This window comes from Cupressus sempervirens, chromosome 9, assembly GCF_028749045.1.
Source record: "Cupressus sempervirens isolate cs-2001-9-10 chromosome 9, ASM2874904v1, whole genome shotgun sequence".
Classification (NCBI taxonomy): domain Eukaryota; kingdom Viridiplantae; phylum Streptophyta; class Pinopsida; order Cupressales; family Cupressaceae; genus Cupressus; species Cupressus sempervirens.
The window spans coordinates 14,252,269-14,278,132 of NC_143126.1; the positions used below are offsets into that span (position 1 = coordinate 14,252,269).

The following is a 25,864-nucleotide window of genomic DNA, read 5'->3' on the forward strand; positions in this document are numbered from 1 at the left end:
GGAAGCACAATCCATGTGCTCTCCTCTCATGCAATCTAAGCCCTCCATGAGCTTTTTCCCATCCTTGCATCTTAGCCCTCAATCCCTCGAGCCTCTTGCCTATAAATTGGATCCTTCCCCTTTGCAAAATAACACAATTCATAAAGTAAAGTTATAATGCTATTTTGAGAGCCAAATCCATACTAAAGCCATCTATCCACACCAAAAATCCACAATCATCCATTGAAGCCTTTGGAAGCATATTGAGCATACATCCTATCCATTTAGATAAAGCTACTCAACAAGAGAGCTTCTTATTGAGAGAGTCCATTAATGGCTCATATTCTCAATTGAGAGCTCATCTTAGTCTATCTTGAAGTTTATGAATTTTGTTTAGTTTGTAGAAGCTTTATTTAAATTTGGTTTCTATTAGCATACTAACATTGCTCATATACACATACCACATCCAAATCTTTTTGAATATCATTGTCACTAATAGTATCAAACTTGTAGTGAATGTATGTTCTTACTGTAGAACAAGAATTAGTATGCAAAGAACATTAACAAATAAAGTAAACATTCACAAACCAAAAACTAAATTCACATATATGCTTAGACAAAGAAAGCAAACAAGAAGTGCAAACCTCACAAGAGAAAACACTCCATGCTTTCTTGATTCTGTAGATGTGTCCTTTTACTGTGGATGTATGCTCAAGATGCTCAAAAGTTGCTTCAATGGAGATGGGTAATGGCAAATTGGTAGCTTTGTGAGCTCTCAATTTGGCATTATAAGGGTAATATTGATGGCTTTGGTTCTCAAAATAGCATGGTAACTTTAGCTCAAAGATTGTTGATGAAATGGCTTGGGATGGGATTCAATTTATAGGCTAAGGGGTAGAGAGATGGAGGGCTTAGATGCAAGAATGGATGAAGGCTTAAGGAGGGCTAAGATGCACTCAAAGGGGAGCACATGGATTGTGCTTCTTTAGCACCAATGGGAAGGTGACACTTGTCACAAGGAGGATGAGTGTGAGAGGGTAGGGTAAAGGGTTGGTTAAAGGCATGATGAGTGGAGTTGAGTATGTAAGAGGGATGTAAGAGGAATGAGTGTGGAAGAGGGAAGAGTGTGGAAGATGGGTGTAAGAGTCATGAGTGGGCTTGTAAGAGTCTTTATGTTTTGTAAGAGCACTCATGACTTAGTGGTTGGGTTTTTTTGAGGGGAGACTTTGGTTTGGATTAGGAAAGTCTTAAACTTGTTTAAAGAATGTGACAACATTAGGGGGTGGATTAGGCTTGGGTTTAGGATTAGCTTAAGGATGTTAGAGATGTGCAAGTGGATGGCATTAATGAGGGTGGGTGAGTTAGTGGCTAAGCTTGGTTAGTATGGGTGGATGGGGTGGATTAGGTTAAATGGAGGATTAGAGATAGGTTAGGGGTTTTTGAATTTGAGGATTTCATTTATCAAATAGATTTATTTAATAAATGGGGATTTTTGGAATTAGATAGGAGAAAAGGATTTAATTGATAAATAATAGATTATTTGATTTAACAATTATGACTATAGATGATTAATTAAATTAATCAACTAGGGGATGACAAAGGATTAATTAAATAGAAATTTAATTAATAATGACTTTTTAGATAACTAAATAGGATTACTAAAATAGTGTAATCAAATTTAGGTGTCTACACTTACATCCTCTACGTGCAATACATTTGACGAAACTTACAAAAATGCTCCCAAAGGATCATCTTCTAATGACACAAACAGGTGTTTCTTGAACTTGTACCTTGGCCTCTCATTGACATCACATATAGTGGGATTTGTCATTTTTAATAGATTCAAGGATTTTGAAAACACAACTAAAAACTCCATAAAATACCTAAAAATTTTGTAACTAGGGCTTTCTTACTTCACACTTGCAGATACTTCCAATTCACCTTTTTTTTTCTATCAAATCACTCTAAATTGCTTCTTAATTCTTCACACGATTGAATGATACACACAATCTTGTTTGCATCTTTTAAATCCTTTCAAACTGAACTTTGAATTAACTATGCAACTACTTAACCCATAAAAGTTATTACATGTTTTTTTTTTTTTTAATGAGAGGGGTAAACGCTTTGACCTGGAGCTATGAACCAGTGAGGCCACAAATGGGGGACCTCATCCCCATGAGATTTGAACCTTGATGGCAAGGATAACAACGCAACAACTTAACCATCACAACATGCCACTATTGGCTAAAAGTTATTACATGTTATCCTCTAAATTTTTTTTCATTCTTGTGAAATCATATAATCTCCAAATGACTTATGCTCTTAACCAGAGCTTCCTTACTATTTGTTAATCATGTTTACAATTTTGCAACCTCTGACTCTATCTCTAACTTCTTATCTCACTTTTGAGTACTCTATCTTCAAGAGAAAAGTGTCTAATTCAAATAAAACGAATCACACACAATAGTTGACTTCAATCTCTCATCAGGTGCATCAAAATATTGTTCTTCTAAAACCACATGTGAACTTGATGGTTCATTTTCTTTCACAAATACTTCCTTAAACTCTTCAACAGGCTCTTTGAGTGCTTCTTTCTTACTATTATTGCTACTATCATTTATGTTGTTGTTTCTTCTATAGTTTGGATTCATGTTGATGTTCCTCGTATCTATTCTACAAAATCTTGCAATGTGACCAAAATTATTGCATAACTGACATATAGACATACTCCTTCTCTGATTAGGTTCATTTTGATTGACTGGTGCTCTGCAATTCCTCATAATGTGTCCAAAGTTGTTAAACTTGTAACCAACAACATTTCTCCTTATTCCATTAGCTCCTTCTCCATCATTAGATCTACTAGAGGATCTCCTTCTTTCATTACCTATAGGGTTAGGGTCCCTAAACATTCTACTATTGCTATTACTAATATCAAACTTAGGTTTCCTACAATCTACTACTTTATGTCCAAAACCATGACAATTATAACAATAGAAATGAGTAATAGGTTGGAAAAACTTTCATGTGCAATCTCTTTTCATATGACCAACTTCATTACATATAAAGCATCTACCTTTGAATTCATATCTTACTTCTTTAGGTGATTCAACTTGCTCTATTTGTTTGGGTTCATCACATTTCTCAAGTTAGCTTGCTCAACTTCTTTAGGTACTTCTGTCGACTTCCTTGGTTCAATCCTATTCTAATCAATCTCCTTAGTTTCAAGAGTTTCAACAATTGGATCTAATTCTTTTCTAGATTCATCTTTCTTTACATATTTTTCTCCAATAAGATATTGAAGACCTATCTTAACATAAGAAGATCTCTGATAAAATAGTTGTTCATCAATTTTCTCACTACTCGAATATAAATTCTCTAATTATTTCTTAGCTTGATTCAATTCTCCTTTCACAATAGTGTTGTACTTCTCTAGTTCTAAATCCTTTATTTTGATAGAATCTAATTCAAATGTCACTTGAGTAAGATGGGATCTTAGATCTATATTCTCAGATTTCATATCAAATTCAATTTTTCTATCATCTTTCTTTACACTCAATTTTAGTTCAACAATTTTCAACTCATGTTTCAAAATCTCATTTACTTTCTTTAGGGTTGCTACCTCATCACTATCACTGGTCTTCTCTCTAGGTTCTTTTATAGATTTGAGATGATCAATCTTATCTTTCAGTTTTCCAATCTAATCTTTTGCATCTTCATACCTTTCTTTCAGGTTGTCTCTTTCTTCATTAAGAAAGTCAATCTATTAAAGGGCTTCTTCAAGATTCCTCTTTAATTATTCCATATCCATAGGGATCTTACTCAAGATGTTAAGCCTCTTCCGAGTAACTTGGCTCTAATACCAATTGTTAGAAATAGATAATACTGAGAGGGGAGGTGAATCAGTATTCTACAGACTTTTTCCCACAATTGAATATTGTTAATTACTTTACAAAATGCATATGAAAGTAAACCAACAATGTCAAACGATAAATAAATCCATATACAAAGAGAACTCATAACACCATAATTTGTTAACTAGAAAAACCCCGACCAAGGAAAAATCCTGGTGGGGATGGCACCCACAAAATGATCCACTAAACAAAAGAATCATGTTAAGGATATTGATCCTGTTAGCAGTCTATGAAATACATATAGTGTCTTGGTCCTTGTTAGAGGACTAGGCCCTGTTAAAAGCCTCAACCTTGTTAGGAGTTGCTTAAACCCTTTTAAGAGTTGGTAATATAAATACAAATGCATGCAAGAAGAGCCCACTTCTCAAAAATTCAATTATACAATATAGCATGCCTTTATACAAAGAGATAGATACAAAAACCTCTTTACTATTGACTATTGTACTTTGCATATCAGAATTCACATCACATAGCCTTCACATAAGTTCACATATTACATACATAGTTCATATAAGCATGCCTAACTTCACAAGTTATGATTTCTTACTTATACCTTTCCATTTTACAAAACTCTTTCCAGTCAACCTTATTGCTTTCACACGTTTGACTAAATACAAAATTAGCTCATGCTAACTTAGGGTTAATATTTAAGATGTCATCCCTAATTGTAAGGAAACTTGGCAACAAAGAATGTAACCATTTCCACATAACCCATAATAGATCTAAAATAAACACGGAATTAAAATCCACATGCAAGAGAATAGAAAACATACCCACAAAATTGTGACACAAGATATACCCTGGGAAACCCTCATTAAGGGAAAAACCCAGCCTCCAAAAGCATCCCTCATCATGTATTATTCAGCAAAAATACCATTGTCATACAACCATGGAAGCCTTCATGGCCATAGCCACAACCGAGCAAACTATGTGAACAAGCATGAATCCACACATCCCATGCCATGCTTTCAACCTTCACAAATGCTCCCTTGGCTAACCTGTCAAGCCTTGTCCCGCTCGACTCTTGTCTTTTGTCTTCTCCTTGTCACTCTTTTTTCACTCTTTTTTTCTCTCTATACAACAACTACCCTTGTGGCTGCTTATATAGTAGCAAGTCACACAAAACCACTAAGTGGTATTACATAAACCATGTGCTAAAACCATGTGCTACCTAACCCACTAACCCCACATTTAATATTGGGCATTTAATTCTTTTCCCAAATATTAAATAATTACATAAAATATTTTCACAATGTTACAATACAACTCATCAAGAATATTCCATGGGAATCTTTACATGTTGCACGTCCATCTAGGTACAACATTACATAATAAAAATAAAATAATAAAATAGCAATATTATGCAATGTGTGCAACACCCATTATCTCAACAATCTCCCACTTGTTGTATACATTGCATAGGGTCAATCCGTAGCCACATAAATGAACAAGAGAACAATCCCTCCAAGCACATCCACCATCATGGATCAAAATACACCAAGTGCTCCATCCTGGTACCTGCAACAAAATCAAAGTATCTACCATCTCAAACATGAATGATCTCACCTCCTATTATGCCACTCCCACTGGACATACATAAAAGCCATCCAAAGAGAAAGCCACCCAACCTATCACATTAGAAGATCATAAAATCTTGTACCAACTAAAAATTCCAAGCACAAAAACCTGATCCAAAGGTAATTACATGTATTTGTAGTTGTCAAAATATCCATAGCTGAAATAGCACCCACAGCAAAGTGCCAAACCAATCCAACTATCCATACCTCAAAGGTATAACAAGTGAATCTCATATTACCGACATATACAATCTACAACCTGCAATCACAAGCCTCAAGAGCAATATCTGCCACATATATACCAAGAAGCTCCCAATGCAAAAGATAATGTCAAATCTATAACCAATCCACTCACAACATCTCAAAGAAGTGAATCCATGTAGTATCAAGGACATCCACAATACATAAACTGATATCCTGCAAGAACAACTCTCATAACAAGTCTCCAATGCTCTCCCAAGTTCACCACAACCAACAAAGGAAAGAGAAAGAAATAACCATGTCATCTCTCACATGACATACATGAGCACAAACCAGTGATCACAATCTCTAACCAATCTCAAATCCAATGTAGGCAAAACTAAACATCCAGGAAGATAACCGAGATTAGAGAAACCATGCAAATCATAACATGTATCATGTCCTTCTACACACACCTCTAGATGTAAACTGTGCAAGTTAGATCTCTTCCATAAAACCCCAACAAGAAGCCTCAACAACACCCAAACCATACCATATAACTCATCATGGATGTAAGCCTCTCACAAGAAGATCAAACTCAATAAACCATTCCTAAACCAAGGAATAACCATTCCTAATCCAAGGAAAAATGCCCAATATAAAACCATCTCCCAAACTAAACCAGCATAACAACATATGCAAATGGAGATAACCAATGCTAAACCATCTCTCAAATGAACCCTCTAGAACTAACTCATGTACCATAGCTCAAGATCCATATCCATGAAAGACAAGCATAAATATAATGCAACTGAGAGAAACAATGGGCTATACCTCTCAAGTAGCAAACTACTGAGTAGACCAAGAGTGGGGAATGAGAATGCTCATCAAGATACCCAAGTCTCCAACCAAGACTCATCTAAGAACAATCTCCTCTCAAGTCCATATCAGGTGACTGCCCCTCAGACTTCCTGCTGAAACCATCAACCATCCCAATAAATACTTCTCTAATCCAAGAGAAATCAGCGTCACCACCGTCTCTAAGTATCCATGAGCATATGTAACCAATCAATCCATGCCAACTCCAAATGCAACATAGCAATATCATGAAGTATCCAGCTTATGATCAGTGTACTCAATACCAAGAAAACTAAATCAAGATCAATGTCAAAGTTCCAACCATGGCCTCAGGAACATAAACATGACAACATGATCTTACCATCTCAACTAAAGAGATAACATGCTCCATATGAACACACCATAACATGTCACAACTCTAAATGTGTATCAAAAGTATACCATGACATAATAAAGAAACCATCCTCACACCAAGGATAACATGTCAAATAAAAGCATAAACCACACCTTTACCAAGAACCCTATGAGTCCTCAAGATGCAACCATCTCCACACACCATGAAGAAAAACCATCTCCACATATCAGGAAGAACCATCTCCACATACCATGAAGATAACCAAGAACTTCATGAGTCCTCAAGATCTAACCATCTTCACACACCATGAAGATAACAAGTGCACCATGCAAATGTCAAAGACGCTTCTGCAGCAACAAGATCTAAGACAAACCTCCAACATCTGCAAAAGCTCAATAAATATATCAATGCCAACAATTCCCACTCAACTGTGGTACCAAGTCACCTATGGCATCATAAAATCCATCCTCTCCAAACCAAGAAGATATAAACCAAACCAGGAACTAATCCTGCACTGTCACCCCATCACTGTCACAAGCTCCCACTAAATCATGTATCCAAGCTATCCATGACATAATGATGAAAAATACCATCCTCTATCAACCAAGAAGATATACCACCATAACCAAATCAGAAAATCCAAGCTAATGAACATCAAGGATGTACCTGTATAACCAATCATGTCATGCCAAAATCCATGACACCATGATCACATCCATGAACCGAGCATCTGGCTCTCAAAGTGTCCAACCTGTCAGCATAAAATAGTCAACCGCAATCCTCCACCATGACTGTACCTGGTAACAACATCTCATCCCTTCTACATGAAGATAAAATCATGTGACTTAGGGCATAGACAACCCAAATCCAAGCCACCAATCTGAATATGCATCAATAATGAAAGATCAATGGGCAAAGACAACCCATAACCAAGCTATAAATGCAACCTCTAAGTATAGACCGCTTACAACACTGCACAACTTGTAGACCCAACAAGTCATCATGCATATCCAAACCAAACACTGATAACCATATCATCATGAGACCAATCTGAAATATGAACTGAGTATACAATGACATCAAAACTTAAATCTCCAATACCATAAACTCACAATGTTACCATAGTCAAAATATATCTATAAGCTGTTCAGATAAATATATCACCAAATAAATCATGCCAAACCTGCACCAAATCTAAACCAATGTGTAGAGCTCTCCAAGAGCTTTCTGTTGACTACTTGAAGTCCAAAATCCGTCTCCGTATGCCCAAGTTATGCCCTAATCCGTGCTCAAAATAAACAACATCTGACTTTAGGGCTCTGAAAACCTGACAAAATTTTAAAATCATAAAACCAAACCTATGCCATGTTGTAGTGCTCTGAATTAGCTTTCCAATGCCTATAAGAACTCTAAAATCTGATATTCTGAGAGAAAGTTATGGCCATTTTACTAAGACAGTCTTTTTACCATTTTTAGTACGATTTTTCATTTTTAATTTTTTCAATGACGAAAATTCCAACAGGATTAAATTTGATGGCCATCATGGGCTGAAACCAAAAAACTTTTTCATTTCCTCTGAACATGGCCAAACTAGGGCATATTATATATCAAAATTTATGGAAATGTCGACCCGGATCCAATGGTGAGGTCTGTTTTTACCCAGGAGGTCATTTCTGCAAGCTACCCTCCAAAACCCTCATTTTAAATGAAACATCTGAAAAAATATTTTTGTCCAACAATTTCACATGCCCAAATCTTTCAACATCCCATCATAATAGCAAACCCAAAGTCCTCAGATCTGCAATAATTATTCATATATCTTGCCCTTTCTTTTATCCTCTCATGCATTCCCATGGATTCAATCTAGGGTTACAAACAATAAAACCATAGCTCTGATACCACTTGTAAGGAAACTTGGCAACAAAGAATGTAACCATTTCCACATAACCCATAATAGATCTAAAATAAACACGGAATTAAAATCCACATGCAAGAGAATAGAAAACATACCCACAAAATTGTGACACAAGATATACCCTGGGAAACCCTCATTAAGGGAAAAACCCAGCCTCCAAAAGCATCCATCATCATGTATTATTCTGCAAAAATACCATTGCCATACAATCATGGAAGCCTTCATGGCCATAGCCACAACCAAGCAAACTATGTGAACAAGCATGAATCCACACATCCCATGCCATGCTTTCAACCTTCACAAATGCTCCCTTGGCTAACCTGTCAAGCCTTGTCCCGCTCGACTCTTGCCTTTTGTCTTCTCCTTGTCACTCATTTTTCACTCTTTTTTTCTCTCTATACAACAACTACCCTTGTGGCTGCTTATATAGTAGCAAGTCACACAAAACCACTAAGTGGTATTACATAAACCATGTGCTAAAACCATGTGCTACCTAACCCACTGACCCCACATTTAATATTGGGCATTTAATTCTTTTCCCCAATATTAAATAATTACATAAAATATTTTCACAATGTTACAATACAACTCATCAAGAATATTCCATAAGAATCTTTACATGTTGCACGTCCATCTAGGTACAACATTACATAATAAAAATAAAATAATAAAATAGCAATATTATGCAATGTGTGCAACACCCATTATCTCAACACTAATTAGTTAAAAAAATATTTGATTTCCAAAATAATTCCTTAACCTACTATTTACCTTTTACTAATGTGTTATGTTCTTCTCTATTCACTGCCTTAACTACTAAATCTAATATATTTGATGCGATACTATTTGTACCATAATATGCACCTAGCTACATCATTAGGGCACTTTGTACTACATATCCTTAACTAGGCATGTGCCAAATATCTCTATAGATTGTGCATTACTAAAACTGCCAATGAAATTGTCTAATACTTCGATAATTTTTTGTCATAGACTATGAGATCTTTAATTGTATATTGTATCATCTCATCATGAGATATATGTTGCCATAAATGACAAACCTAACTCATCATACTTAGCCATATTGCCAAAAATGACTCGAGCATACATGATTGATGGCATTGGCTACAACATCATTCTACTGAGAAGAGTAGTGGGACTTCTTGTGGCAAGTCACTTGGAGACTTGGATGGTGCATTTTGTAGAGACCATTAGGAAAAGGGACCTCAAAGTTGACTCGAGTACTATAATCAGTTGTTTTTGCTAGCATGAATGATGATGGTATTCCTATGGAGGTGTATCTTAGCAGTGTTGGCGACATGATTTAGTGATTATATGTTGCATTCATGACAAAGGTTTTTATTGATGTCAACATACTTGTTGTTCTATGAAAACTATGTGAATAAAAGACATAGATTGGATTTACATAATTCAAGGATTGAAGATAAACTAATGTGCACCCAGAATTATGTTCTAGAGTATGTTTAGATGCTACAGTTAAGAGTGCATACAAAAATATAAAGATTGGATAGAGCTATGCATATTTTTGTAAAGGTAGCCTTCATACAACATTTCTAGAAAACTAGTACTATTGTTTGGATTTTATCTCCTAACAAAGATGGAATCTAGTAGAGTGAGCTCAGAATGAGGTTAAATACATGTTGAAGATGTCTTGGTCAAGCACGCATAATTAGATGATCAACAAGTGGAAAGTTATGAAAATTGTGATCAGACAGATTGCTTGTAATTATGAAAAGATGTAATATTCTAATGTAACGTGTAATGTAATATCTTAAGTTGGTTCTATATTATTATTGTAAATTAGGAAAACCTCAAGGACAAATTAAGAATTTATTTTAGGACTTTGTATAAAGGAAAGTTCATTTTCTTGTGGATAGGTATTTGGTCCAGATATTTTGTAATAAGTGAGATCATATTGTATTTTGTGAGCTTGAGCATGAATATATTTTGGATCAAAGAAGGGATTGATGCAGTTGAGGAACGGTAAGCTTACAAGGAATTGTAATTGGCAAGACAAGTTATTGTTGGATAGTTGTTGATGTACACTTGTATTATTTAGTGATGATAGTATTGAAGTTGTTTAGATAGTGGGTCAATCTATCTTCCTTTCAACTCCTAATAGGATTGGAATCTCCTAACAAGGATTCAAAGTCTCTTAATAGGGACTCAAATGTGTTGATTGTATTTCATTGACTCCTAATAGGGTCCATCATTTTACAAGGAATATTTATATTCATATATCTTTTTGTGGGTACCATACCCACCGAGGTATCCCCTCTAATCAAGGTTTCCCTAGTTAACAAATATGGTGTTATTGTGTGTTGAGAGGTGATTTTGCATTATGCTTTATAATATAAATCCTTTCGAATCTCTCTCTTGAAAATCTGATCAATAACTAACTCCAAGGTTCCAGATGGTTGTTTTTCAACATGCTAGATAACTCAATTGAAATAAATGTGTATGTTCACAAGGAGGTCTTTGTTGGTACCCACCAATCTACACAACTCTGTTGAAATGTAACCACAAAGGAAGATGTTTTTTTTGTATTTTCTATTTTATGATAAATGTGAGTTATCAATGCAACTATATGAATTCATATTTTAATAAGTGTTTGAAAAGAAAATAACAAAGATAGAGTAAAGAGAGATTTAAAGAAAATTACTAAAAGGGAAATTCCTAACATAAGCCAAAGTAACAACACGTCTGTGTATTAAATTATCATAAGGATCTAGTAGGAAACCAATGAAATTAGGAGCAACACTTCCTCAACTCCACTAAAACAATCATCGATGGGAACTTCAATAATACTCAAAATATGTTTCATATTTTATCAAATTGAGAGGCCACGAAAAGTGGGCTCACATGAGACAAAATATTATGTAAGAACAATAGTGATCCTTTCTCCAATTTGTCACAATACCAGAATTCGTTAATAAGGCAAATGCCAGAACTAAAAGATCGCACAATCATAGAAATGTAATAAAACTATTAGCTCCATTACTATTCATAAACATACATTCACAAAAATAACACACTCCAACAAGATTTACTACACTCAAAATGAGAGCACCAATAGCATATATTATTGCATCAAAATAATAGCCTAGAGTACATATTACATCCATGTACTTAAAAGAAATCCTCTCCTCTTTTTGTGTTAGGAGTGAGAACTCTTCTAATGCAAACATTATGCTAAAAACTAATAAAATAAAGCTTATTACATACAAATTGACTCTCTAAATGGTACTATGTAGGTCTCCACCCTTGTTTATATCAATTAATGGGTGCATGAGACTTTACATGACTTAAAACAATAAAAGAAGAAGAAGATAAGAAGATAGAAGCCATGAGATGATCTAGGAGTTATTGAGAGCTCTAAAAAAGGAAGCTCAACCTTCTCTAGGTGTCTTTAGGAGTTGAATTGTCCTTAAAACATGTTTATGATGCATGGAATGCTCTAAAATAGCAACTGGTAGTTAACTATTGGCACACTGCTTCTTCTTCAAAATTGTCGGTGCACCTTTTGATTTAGCACACCTTGCAAAAGCGCACCTTCAAAAAGTGCACCTCTAAAAAGTGCACCTTCAAAAGAAATGCACATTCAAAAAGTGCACCTTGGTGATAGGACCCAAAAATCTAAAAATTCTTCTAAGTGTCAATTTTCCAAAGTGAAAATTTTTCAACTCCATAATTTTCCAAAGTGAAAATTTTTCTAACTCCACAATTTTCCAAAGTGATAATTTTTCTAACTCCACAATTTTTCAAAGTGAGAATTTTTCCTAACTCCACAATTTTCTAAAATGAGAAATTTTCTCAGTCCACAATTTTCAGTTTCCATCATCTAGGTCTTGTTGACCTTCAACCAAACTGATGTGTGGATCTTCCCCTTTGAACTTTTGGATGGAAGAGGTGATTTCTTGAGGAGTTATCAAGTCTAAAGCTTCCTACTTTACCCTCACTTCCCTATGGAAATCATGAAGTGTGACTTCTTGGGCATTCCTTGGAACTTGAAAGTGATGGGTTTGAGTGTGATTGTAGCTACTGTAGAAGTTGACGAAGCCATGGTAATGCTGGGGACCTCGGGGGCCTCTGAATGTTTTAAATATGTGCACCTACACACCTTTAGAGACAATTCACTCACCAAATCTTCAAATTGCGCACCTACGCACTTCGCACCTTTGCAAGTCCTTCAACTTATGCATATTCAAAATTATAATGTGCACCTGTACACCTTCACACATGTGCACCTTCTGGAGTCCTCCAACTTATGCATATTCAAAATTGCAATGTGCACCACCTATGCACCTTCAAGGAAGTGCGCAAGGTGCTCAATTCACCCAAAAATCAAAGTTCTCAATTTTGAAAATGGTTTTTGAGTTCTTCTCAAACAAGATCTTGGAGCACTCTAGTGTAATTATTCTTGATCTTTTTGATGATTTATGTCCTCTTTATAGTCCAACATTGTTATAGACTTGAACTCCTTTTGCTTCTTCTATCTAAAATCCTAAGGTGCCTATTTTTAAAATGCACATGCAATACCATGGTAATTTTTTTTTATGGATGATGATGATGTCATGATGACCTACACAAAAGATAAACATTAGCATACTAGTAATAGGGGTTAAAAATGATGCTACTTGACCAAACTCCTAAACCCTACCTACAAAACTTCCACTCTCTATGGCACCTTGGAAGATACCCAACAAAAGGAAGAAATGACAAAGGCATTTCTTTATCAGCAAGAAATTTTTGAACCTGTATCAAGTTTGCAACTTGATTATAGATGTCACTAGTGGCTTTTGAGAACTTCAATCAAGAAACTTGAACTTTTTAATTTTCACGCTTAGTGTGTGTTTAGTGTCTTAATTCCCATGATGCTCCTAAGTGCTAATCACCACAAGTGTTCAACAACATAGAATCAATATTTCTCTTACCGGTGAGAGTTTAAGAAATCCTCATCAACAAATTTCCATTCATTACATGACCAGATGTAAGAAACTATTTAGAGGGCTCTTAATGAGTCATCAATTACTTTTCTTTTGTATTTCTGGTGATCCTTTTTGTCAACTTCATGGAGATCATGCATTTCCAATTGATTCTTCCTTGAAACTTTTGTTTATTTGAAGTGAGCCAGTGATTATATTGTGATAGCTCTCGTTGATCACCTTATTTTTGTTTATACCAAGTTTTGAAATCTTATTTGATGACACCATTTTTTATATAAAAAATCTCTTGATAACAATTAGACTATGTGGTCAAGATGTTGGTGCTCCTTTCTTATGGACCTTTTTCCAATCTGATTACTCATGTGTTCCTCTTTTAAGGAAGTTTGAGAAACTCACATGCCAACAAGTGATTTTGATAAGCCCTTAGGAAAATCCTTTGTTCAAACCAAAAAAATTTGGACTATCCCTTAGCCACTATCCACAAGGGTTGAAAGCAACCTAGATGACCAATTCTTTGAATGTGTAAACTGTTGAGAGTGATCAATCTAGAATCCAATTTTAAGATCTAAAGTCCTCTTTACCTATAAGGAACATCTGTATTTAGTTCGTACAAGAAACAAAGTTATCGAAATGCTTTGACGAAGAAACACCTCTTCCAGAAATCGAGACCAGTTGGGATGGACCACATGTTGGGAACAACCCCAACAAAACATGGTGACTCCCTGACTCAAAGACTTAAAAAGAAAAAGAAGAAAAAAGATGGAAAAACCAAAAAAAAATAGACTCAACACAAATAAAATTGACACCTAACTAAAGAGACTAAAAAAATCATATATACAAAAGACCCTGAATAATAAGAATGTGGGGTGGTTGTCAGTAGATTTATCATTATATGAAATAGTAATATCCCAACCCGTATAGTTCTAAAAAATGTTGACTTGTCTTTGCACTCAAAAAAATAAAATTTGGTCAATCTTGGTTCAAATTTTAGGTACAAAGATCACACAAAATCAGAAGTTGTGGTAACTCTCCATGGCCATGATTAATCCACAAACAAGTTCTCTTACCTTTAGCATCATATTCAAATTGAAAATCATCAAACTAAGAGGGATAATGGAAATATGTCACCTAATCTAGCGAGTCCCCCACCATAGGGGTAAACTCACACATTGTAATTTCTCCTTTTAGTGGTCTTATCTCATGGTACACAACTCCACATGCACATGGAAACACTAGCATCGATGATGTAATATAGCTATTAGGACAAGACCCAAAAGATAGAACATTATAATAGAATGTTACCATATAGGATTTCAATAAGAATATTAGGTCCACTTGGCTAAGAGATTTCCTGCTACAAGGGTTAGAATTTAATAGTGAAATGATCTGTTAGGTTTTACACTACTTTTGCTTGTTCAAATCTCTATTTTGGTCAATCTCTTTCTTCTTTCTCCATTCTAATCCTTTCTAGCTAGTCCACTCATTGACACATCAACTTAGCACTTCTCTTTCTTGATACATGATTTTCTTAAGCCCTAGAGGCTAGAGCCATTTTCTTGGCATATGATCTTGCTAGGAGATTTGCCCATAATTCCCTCCAAGTTTACCCAGATTTGGCATTCTTTCATGATGGAGATTCTATTCACACTTTGGAAGGATAGGAATGTTGATCTTTTCACTCACAACTTTCTTGGAGTAAATATTTCTATGTATACTAAAGCTTGCATATGTAATAATTTAATGATGCAAATACAAGTATAGGCCTACAAGATGGCCCTTGAGGTGGCCCACCTATAGGAATTGCTCAATCACTAAGGTAATGCACCTTGTACGGTGGCCAAAGTGTCACCAAATATTGGTTCTATTAACTGCAATTTGCCACGTGACTATTGTCAAGGCCCCAACTCTTTTGATTATCACTCCCAGACTCCTCGATCAAATGATCCTTATTACTCTCTTGGTGGTGGGAATGATGGTTGGTGTCACTACTCAGCTGCTCTACTATGGTATGGTTCAGGTTGGTCCTCAGGTCTTGCTCCTGCTACTTCTCTTGCTCTTATTAGTGTTGGTTTGTCCACCCTTGGTGGTGGTTCTGTGTGGCCAAAGGCCACTTCTTCCAAATGGTATTTCCCTCACCTACCTCTAACAATTTTGCCTCCCAGGAATAAGGAGGAAAAAGGAAAATAAAAAGATACTATTGATGATGAGTGGTCTCTGAAAAACCAACCCACTAACCCTATTGATGTATGGGGTTCTCATGATCCCCAGGATCCTTCCCCATCGGTTGTCACTTCTCTTGTAGCCTGAGGTTTCTTATATTGTTTTTTTATGAGTAGTTTGTAAGTTGTCTAGCCTTGTTGTCATATGTACTTTTGCAGGGTGATCTCATATCCCTCAGCCCCTTTTTGTGCATATATAACTTTAATATTTTATTAATAGAGAAGGGACTATTCATGAGAGAGAGAGAGAGAGAGATTATTTCCTATCATCAACACGTCTTTTAAATGACATGAAAGGGCTTTTTATTATTTAGTACCTTCTCTAATATAAATTGATTAATATTATGAATGTAATATCAATTATAAGAAAATATATGATATGATAAACATAATTATACTATAAGAAGTGATAACTATTAAATCATTAAATTATTTCATTTAATATAAATTAATTAGCATCAATAACTTAACTTCTACAACCAAAAGTGTATGATATTGAAAAACATAATTTAATGTACAACAATAATAGAAATGATGCATTACATTATCAAAATATTTTTTAACAACATATCTTGATTATTGTAATCAATAGTTTTTAAATATTCTATGTAAAATTGATTGTATGCTTTAAAGAAAATGAAGTACTTACCTGATTTTCATTATTTATCACCTCTTGCATCCTCATTTGTTTCTAGCATAAAAAATATTGGATAAATTAGTTAATTTCTCTATTACAATTTTTTTACACAATAAAATTTTATTGTGATTTTATTTTTTTCTTCTCTTACCTTTTTATTTCTTACTTTCTTGATAGATTCTTCAAGGATACTTTCATAGGTTGCTAGTTCACTTAGAGATAGCAAATCCAAGTCTTCTCCCATTAGATTCCTATAGAATAATTATTATTAAATTATGAAGCAAAGTATACTATAAAAAATATTATTTGCAAATATCATATTTTTTTTTTTAAAATTAATTTTTTAATTTATTTACAACAACATATTTCCATAAAATTCTAAAATCTTATCATACTATTGCAAATATATAAACTAAACTAATTTTTTTAAAAACACTTTTAAAACTGAAGTAAAATACATATAATTAAAAAATGTATTGTAAAAATAAATAAACAAAGAAAGTACTTACTTCTTTTCTTTTTCCAATTCCCTGGTCTTTTCTCTCAAACCACTTATATATGGTCCTAATTCACGATATATCCCTTCCTAAACAATCATAAATATCAATAAATAAATGATACATGTTTAGTTTTAAAAAAAGAATAATAACTTTAAGAAATAAATTTAAGCCAATTCCCTGGTCTTTTCTCTCAAACCACTTATATATGGTCCTAATTCATGATATATCCCTTCCTAAACAATCATAAATATCAATAAATAAATGGTACATGTTTAGTTTTAAAAAAAGAATAATAACTTTAAGAAATAAATTTAAGCATAAAGTTTTTTTTACATGTTGCAAGTTTAATTTATTTTCTTAAAAAATAGGTTCTAGGATAAATGTTAGTTTAATTTATAAAAGGTTTATTCAAAAGTTGAAAATAATTGTAGTGAAAACATAGTTATTGATATAAATTTTTATTTTGTTAAATTTGAATTGAATTTAAGTGAACAACTTAAACATCATACATTAACGCTTGATTCATAGGTTATAAGTGTTAAATAGTTAAAGTTCACTTACTTTTTTTAAACTATATCATTTCCTTAGTGTTGGATGATTAAGGGTGCTCAAACTTAAGATTATATTGAATAATTTTTTTCAACTCACCTAAATGTATCATATAATACTATATTGAGAATCTAGAGAATCTAGTACTTGCGATCAAAGATTACCAAAAATTCAGTGGAATAATATTCCTTAGGTAGCAATTGATAAACCCAACCTAGAGTAAGACATCTATATGATTAGCTAGAATGAGGGAGTTGGAGATAAATGTGGATCATCTTGAGTTGTATGACACAATCCAATGTTTGAGTAGTCAAGTTAAACATTTTAACTGTACTAGATGAGAATTCACTTGGATTTTACTATAGTCTTACTTAATTTGGCTTCAGCTCTAATGAATAAAAACAATTTCATCAAGGAAAATGTGAGTGGGCTACTATAGAAAACTAAATTAACACAAAAATTATATGATATAAGTTCAACAATAAAAATCACCTTTTAATCTCTATATATCAATGTATGTAAGTTCATATAAAATGTGACATGTGAAACATGATGATGTTATGTCTTTAAAGTTAATCAAGTTATAGAGTACCCCATTCTTACACCAAATAGATAAAGTTTCTATTAACCATGCATTTGATAAACATTGTGTATAATTCTATTATGTATTTTTTTAGCTAGAATTGATCACACCATTAGGCCTTGCCTTCAAAAAATTAAATTTAAGTTTTAGCTCATTGTAATAAAAAAGAGAGTGGATGCAAGACCTACTAAGAATTCGGATTGGGGTGAAATCTTAAAGTTTAAAAATACTAAAAATAGAAATTTTGTATCTATAATTATAATTGTAATCTTTTAAATAAAATACTAACATTAGCATTATATAAAAATATTAAATATTAAATATTATTTATAATATTCAGATCTATACAATTTATTGATAGGCAAAACACATCCATAAACCAACACATTAAAATCAGAGTCATACAAATTGATTGCAAAACAACAATCATCTGAAGGTGCATATCCATTGAATGATCCCTTTACTTTCTTTCTTCTCTCCTAATTACAAACTAAATACAAATTTTCATTTTGGATTGAAATACAAACTTTCTGCTACTTTGTATTCAAAATTTCTATTTCGAATGAATCCATGCCATTATATTCAAAATTTCAACGTCTCTCTGCTGCATTCTATTCTTAAAATAAAATGTTTAATTATCCTATTTAATCAGATCAACATTCCTCCATAGAGGAGGATAATGTGAGTATATTATAATATAACACATCAAAATAACTGAGTTGAGTTATAAAAATACCTCTTTTAAATGGCCACAAGAATAGCTTTATAATAACAAAAGCTCACGTTGAAATTACTAGCCCAGTTTGTGGTGAAAGACGTTCCAACACAAGGACGTAATCACACAGAACTTGTATGAAAAAAATAGAAACAAGAGGTATGACAAAAAGTATAATAAAAGAACATAACTCGTATAATCTACCGGAAACACTAGATTAATGGATTCAATGCTCTCGTAGATGACTAAATGTCACTCTGGAGAATTTGTGGCTTATAATATGGGAGACCAAGACTGTATATTTGTGCAAGCATCATGTCAAAAACAACATTACATTTTTCAAAAATATATATGTACTAAAGTAATAAATACAACTAAATTTATACATATATACAGGAATAAGTTAATACATACAAAGAGATCAAATTTTGATATTGCTATTAAGATTCAATTGTATAATTAATTATATTTTTGTTTTTTTAATGTTTTACAAGTAGTAGTTTATAACAATTCATTTTTCACGACGATGAATGTGGAACACTTAATACTCATTGCATATAGATGATGTTCACAAAGGTGAATCATAATTTACCGTTGTGTTGTAGGCGCTTGCCTATTAGGAACTTATTTGTTGACCTTAACTATTGTGGGTTAATACTTTTGGATGTCATATGAGATAATATGTTTATTTTACTGTTCCATATCAACTTGTAATTTGTTTTTTAATCTTTATTTCTATAATAAAAGCTAAGCACCCCACATATTTTCTTTACTTTATATGTTCTCATTGATACACCTATCAAGGAAGAAGAATGCGTGAATAAATTTTGTTCTATTTGTTACTTCATATGGACCTTGATATCCTTTTTATAGTAGAAATTTCCTTTCATCAATGTTTGTGAGTGTTCATTTACTTTGTATGTAGGTACATACATACACATGCACATGCATATGCATATGTATATGTATATGTACGTATATGTATATCTATGTGAACTCAGGAAAAAATGTAATGTTGTTTTTGACATACATGTCATCCACATTTATTTTCCTAGCATATTTTTGAAGAACTTCTTTATATAATAATAAATATATATGTAATAAAAATATATGTAGTACATATTTGTGTCATATTTAGCTCTTTGCTTGATCTCTATCCACCCCTCACTAACTCATAATGCACATTCCTATACATTTCATTAACCCTACCATGTCAACACTTATTATCACATAATCATATCATTCATTGGTCCAAAGAGCCATACATTACTTCATCTCTTTTTGTGTATACAAACCCAAGCTATTTATTTTTTTCTTAATAAATTTACACTTATTGATTAAAGTAAACATTTTTTAGTAATAGCTAGGAGTTGGACTAGTGCATGATTGTGCAATAATGTATTTTTTCCTTGCATTTAAAGATATGAATTGAAGAAATTTTTTGCATAGTTAATTACACTCAAGAAACATTTCCTAAAGAAATATTTACATTTACAACAAAATGATTCTAATCTATATCAAAATCATTCCAAGACATGAATTGTCTTTTATCTTACCTTTGATAATCTATTTTTTTTGTAAATTCATCTCAGTTATTGTTTTTCCAAGTTTTTCTCAAATGCCATTTATTCTTAATAATCAATATAAATAATAAAGGGAAAAAATGGAGAGGTTGAGCAAAAAATGGAGTGGGAGAGGAAATTTAAATGGTGTTGCAAAGGGGATGTGCAAGAGGGTGAGGAAAGTGATGGTTAGATTGCAGTTACCTTGTCTTTTTCTATTGAAAGCCTTGGCCTCATTTATTTGTGCAAAATATAGAATCCACTACAAAGAGTTGTTTTGCAAGTTTGGGGGTTCCTAGATGACCCTTTATTAGAATCTGAAAAGATTAATAACCCAGAAAACTAGTGCAAAGAGTAAATATCTAAACTATGAATGCAAATGATACAAAATCAAAATAGCATCATAGAGTTAGTCTCCAAGAGAGTAATGCAAATGTTCGAAGCAAAATAGCATTAAGAGGATGCAAAAACAAGAGATATACAAATACAAGCTAGGTAGCATGCTTATATAGGCTAGGAAGAGGGAGGAGGTGGCAACACCAACCAATGAGGAGCAACCATCTATCGGACTAAAGATAGCAAAGTATCTTCCCAAGATAGCTAATAGATGCTCACATGTAGGAAGGTGACACCTCACAACCATTCCCCTAATAAAACATGCTTTATTAACCTAAGCGAGATTATTAAAAGTGTAAGAAAAACCTAGCAAAATAGGAAAAATAAAAAACTACACTAACACCCCCCCATAAGCGAAGCTTAGGTGGATGTAGAAATGGGTCCCGGCAAGTCAAGCCTGATGAGGTACCCATGTACATAAAATTCCCCCAAAAGAGAGAGAAAAGAGACTCCCCAAAGAAAATTAGGACTCCAAGTGAGAGGAAGAGGCCCCCCCAAAAGATGAAGCATCCTGCACCTCCAGCAAAGCTTGCAAATTTTGTCCGGTTGATCCACTTACATCGAACAAGTTTTCTTCCCTTAGGAAAAGGGACAAGATCCCAAGTGTGGTTCCTCATCAAGGAACTATATTCTTCTTGCATAGCTGTATCCCACTCAGAAATACCAGAAGCCTCATGAAAGGACTATGGATTTGAGGCAGTAGCAATGAAGATATGTAGAGCATCCTGGAATTGTGAACGAGTCTGCTTGGTGTCTGATGGATCCCCAATCCAATCACTTGCAAACTGCAAGGTCTGTCTAGCCCAAAGTGGACCAAAAGATGGAGAATCTAGAGAAGAATCATCAACCTGTGAATGATGACTAGGAGAGGAAGGAGGTGAGTCCTCTGAATCACTCTCTGCATTAGAAGTGGAGGTAGAAGACTGCTCAAGTGAATCTAACCCATTAGAAGATCTATCATGTATTCCAAGTGACTCCAATGTCAAAGTAGAAGGCAACCCTATGACCATGCTCTGCTAGTTAAGCTGATGCAAGTAGTGGAAGTTAAGATGGCCAAACCGCTCATGCCATAATCTGCTCACATCATTAGAGTGAATGAGTGAAACAGTCAAAGGATGATCAGGAACAAAGTGAGAAAATATATAGAGTCGTGACTGATAATCTGCTCTCCCAACTGCAACTGTAGAATCATTGTGCAACTCACGTATCTCCACTGAATCAGGAGTGAACTCAACCCGCTTGCCTAAACCTGTGTGAGTGATCTGGTGTACTGATAGGAGATTAGTTGACAATGAGGGTACATAAGGAACATCATGGAATGTGCCATCCCCCACATCAACAGACCCTCTCCCACACACCTCAACAAGAGTGTTATCACCCATCAAAATAGAATGCATAGTACACGGCTCCAAGGATGCAAGTTCTTCCTTAGATGAAGCCATGTGGTGTGAAGCACCCGAATCAAGAACCCAAGTGGATGGTGAGGAAGCAACTACAAAAAAGGCCTTTCCCTTTCCTTTCCCCTTGCTGTTATCTTTTTCCTTGTTAGACCCTTCATTAGAACTTTGTTTGATAGACTGAGAAACACTGATATTATTCTTCTCAAGAATGTATGTCAAGTGATCAAGTTGTTTCTGCAAACATTTATGTTCATCATGACCAAGTCTTTTACAATAGGCACATTTGACCTTTTCTTTCTTAGGCTTATCGCCCTTGGAAGATGGTGTATCAATAGTTGCTTTTGAAAAAATCAATATCTGATCCTTCTTCTGCTCGCTATTCTTTTGTTTCTTGTCCTTACTATTGTTGTTACTACTTTGTCCTTGTTGTTCTTTTGTGCCTTGGTTAGCAGCCAAGGCATGTGACTTAAAGGACTTAAGAATGCCCATCTGGATTAGCTTGTCTTGTTCTCGAGTGAGATTGACAGCAAAATCATCTAAAGATGGCATGGTGAATTGAGTACCAAGTGCACCCTTAGTAGCATAGAAGGTAGAGACAAACACAGAATATTCTGAACTTAGCTTAGAGAGAATACTAAGAATCAGTTGTTCATCTTTCTTTTCAATTCCACATTGTTTTAACTGCAACCTTAGTGATTTCAATTTGGTGAAGAAATCTTGGATTGTGTTGAAATTGCCTGGACTCAAACTAATTAATTCATTTTCCAACATATGACCCCTCATTGAATCTTGTGTGCCAAATAGTGTTTCTAGCTTTGTCCATACTTCATTTGGTGTATCCAAAGACTCAATGTGAAATAGAAAGTCAGGAGAAATAGACAAACACAATGTTCCAAATGCCTCATCATATTTGTTAAACCACTTAGGCTTATCTTCATCTTTAGCAAGTTCAGTTTCAAGTCCCATAGTTATCCTATTTAATCCAACTTTCCTTAAGTGAATTGTCATGCGTGATTTCCACTCAAAGTAATTGTATGGAGTTAGGATGGGCATATTTGTTTGATCCATGATGAAGAATTGCAGAGAAGAAATGCTAGAAAGAAGAGAACCCAGCCATGACAATGCCCCCCCCCCCCCCTCTTTACTCAATCAAAGAACCCCCCCAAAGAAATATGATTTGGCACTTTATTTTAGTGCATTTACAACTACCACTAGAAATAAATACTTAGTGGTCTTGATTTCAATGCATTACAAACCCTCATGAAGAGCATATGCTAAAAGTGAAACTTGGGCACAATAATCAAGGAAACAAATAGCACCACTACAATCTACTCGAAAAATCATGCACTTTCAAAAAAAGAATCGCCTCGATACAAGGTCATATGAGAAATTTATGATCCTTCGAAGTTTCCAAAACGAGAACTGTGCACGGTCACAGCTGAGAATCTGCAATTTCTGAAAAATTCATGCATGAAAATCAAAAAACAACTCCACTAGTGGATAGAGCACAAAAAAATAGCCAAGTTCATAACAAGAATCATCAAAATCGGAGTCCGTATGAGCAAGAACGAGACATTTGAAAACTGCATTCAAATCTAAGACTGCCAATGGAGAGGGGTATGGCTGTAGCTTTGCATGCTCGATTCTACAAAATATACAGGTTGCATGCAAAATATAAAAGATACCCAGATGGTTTTTCGGGGCTGCAAACAAAATCCAGAAAGTGTTTTTCTCGCTGATGTACAGAAGATGTTGTTGTAGTGTAAATCAGACGCCTTTAACAGTAAAAAATGGCTCCAAAAATCAAAAAATGACCCCAGCAACCAGAATATGACATGAAAATGTTGGATCAGCTTCCTAAGTCCATCAATGGCATGCTGGAACCTGCAAAACTGATTGAAAACTCCAAATATGCAAGTTGGTTGTCAGATTTGAGATTGAAACCCTAGAGAAAAATTGGTTTTGTCAAAAAATTTCTAATTCTCAGGATCATCCAAAGATGCAAGAGAAGAGCATACTTCATTTTTCAAAAAACTACAATAAAGTTTATTTGCCCCCCCCCCCCCCCCCCCCGAATCTCTCAAATAAGGAAACTAAAATCTACTCTTGCACATAGAAAAGCTCTGATACCATGTTAGAATCTGAAAAGATTAATAACCCAGAAAACTAGTGCAAAGAGTAAATATCTAAACTATGAATGCAAATGATACAAAATCAAAATGGCATCATAGAGTTAGTCTCCAAGAGAGTAATGCAAATGCTGGAAGCAAAATAGCATTAAGAGGATGCAAAAACAAGAGATATACAAATACAAGCTAGGTAGCATGCTTATATAGGCTAGGAAGAGGGAGGAGGTGGCAACACCAACCAATGAGGAGCAACCATCTATCGGACTAAAGATAGCAAAGTATCTTTCCAAGATAGCTAATGGATGCTCACATGTAGGAAGGTGACACCTCACAACCATTCCCCTAATAAGACATGCTTTATTAACCTAAGCGAGATTATTAAAAGTGTAGGAAAAACCTAGCAAAATAGGAAAAATTAAAAACTACACTAACACCCTTGTCACTACTCTAACCATGGGCCATTGTCTTGGGATTTTGATGGAGTTTTATCACTCTATATTGGGGTAATTCGATTTGTTTCCATGTGAGATCATTGGTAGACATTTCTAAAAGGGAGAGGCATTTGTGGCTCTTGTTTTAAGTCACTATCACCTTATTGTTAAGGATGTTCTTTTTCTAGGTATAGCTTGGTAGGGGGATGAGACTTTTTTCCTATCCTATTAATACCTAACTTGGGGAATGCTTCATGTGCTCAACTTAGGCCTAATATTATTTGGCTCAAAAAGAAGAAGAATTTTTCGTGGTCCCTAAGGCTTGTGACATTGCCTCTATGTGTTTGATTTGAGCAATTTTTTGATGACTCTCTGAACATGTTTGATGGAGGGAGTGGGAGGAGGTTTCTCTTCCTTGGACTACTAGTTTAAAAGGACTTGTGCCCCTTTTTGTATCTTTGATGGATGCACCTAACAACCCTTTGTAGGAGTTGTCCAAGTATTTTGTACAATGATTTTGGTATGTGCATTTTTGGAGAGTTGGACTAATAGACATGGGTTTGAATGCTTGCTTGGTAATGGTTTCTACTATTATTATGTATTCCTCTTGACAAAATTGTTCTACTAATTTGGGTTCCTTGTACTAGGTTTTCAAATGAATGGATGGGGGAGAGTTTTCTCTTTCCATTTTGTCATTATTGAATGTGTGGGTAGAACCAAGGATTGGTTTAGGACTTCTCCTACTGATGGTAGATCTACCATTTATTTTGCAGACCATGTAAAGACCTAATTTGCATGAAAGTTGTTAATGTTGTAATATGATGGGGCTCAGAGTGGGGTTTCCTCCCCCCATGGCTCTTAGTTGCAATACTTCTTAGTGAATCTTCTTTGTGTTGGGATCTTGAAGTGTTGGAGGCTAGGTGTCTTTGAGTGCCTTCTAATCTTGTAATGTTGTTTGAAAGAGTTATTTGTAGGAACAAAATGTGTGCTCTGCAATCTTT

At 34.4% G+C, this 25,864-nt stretch overlaps 1 pseudogene across 1 annotated transcript in view; it reads right to left on the minus strand.

Moving 5' to 3' along the window:
* LOC149537405 (MADS-box transcription factor 23-like) overlaps window positions 1-25,864 on the minus strand; it is a 78,483-nt pseudogene that overhangs the window by 45,072 nt on the left and 7,547 nt on the right. The window contains exons 3-5 of the transcript XR_016356255.1: window positions 17,108-17,184; window positions 16,750-16,849; window positions 16,611-16,652 (exon numbers count right to left, since the gene is read on the minus strand). The product of XR_016356255.1 is annotated as an MADS-box transcription factor 23-like (transcript). The remainder of the gene's footprint in view (window positions 1-16,610; window positions 16,653-16,749; window positions 16,850-17,107; window positions 17,185-25,864) is intronic.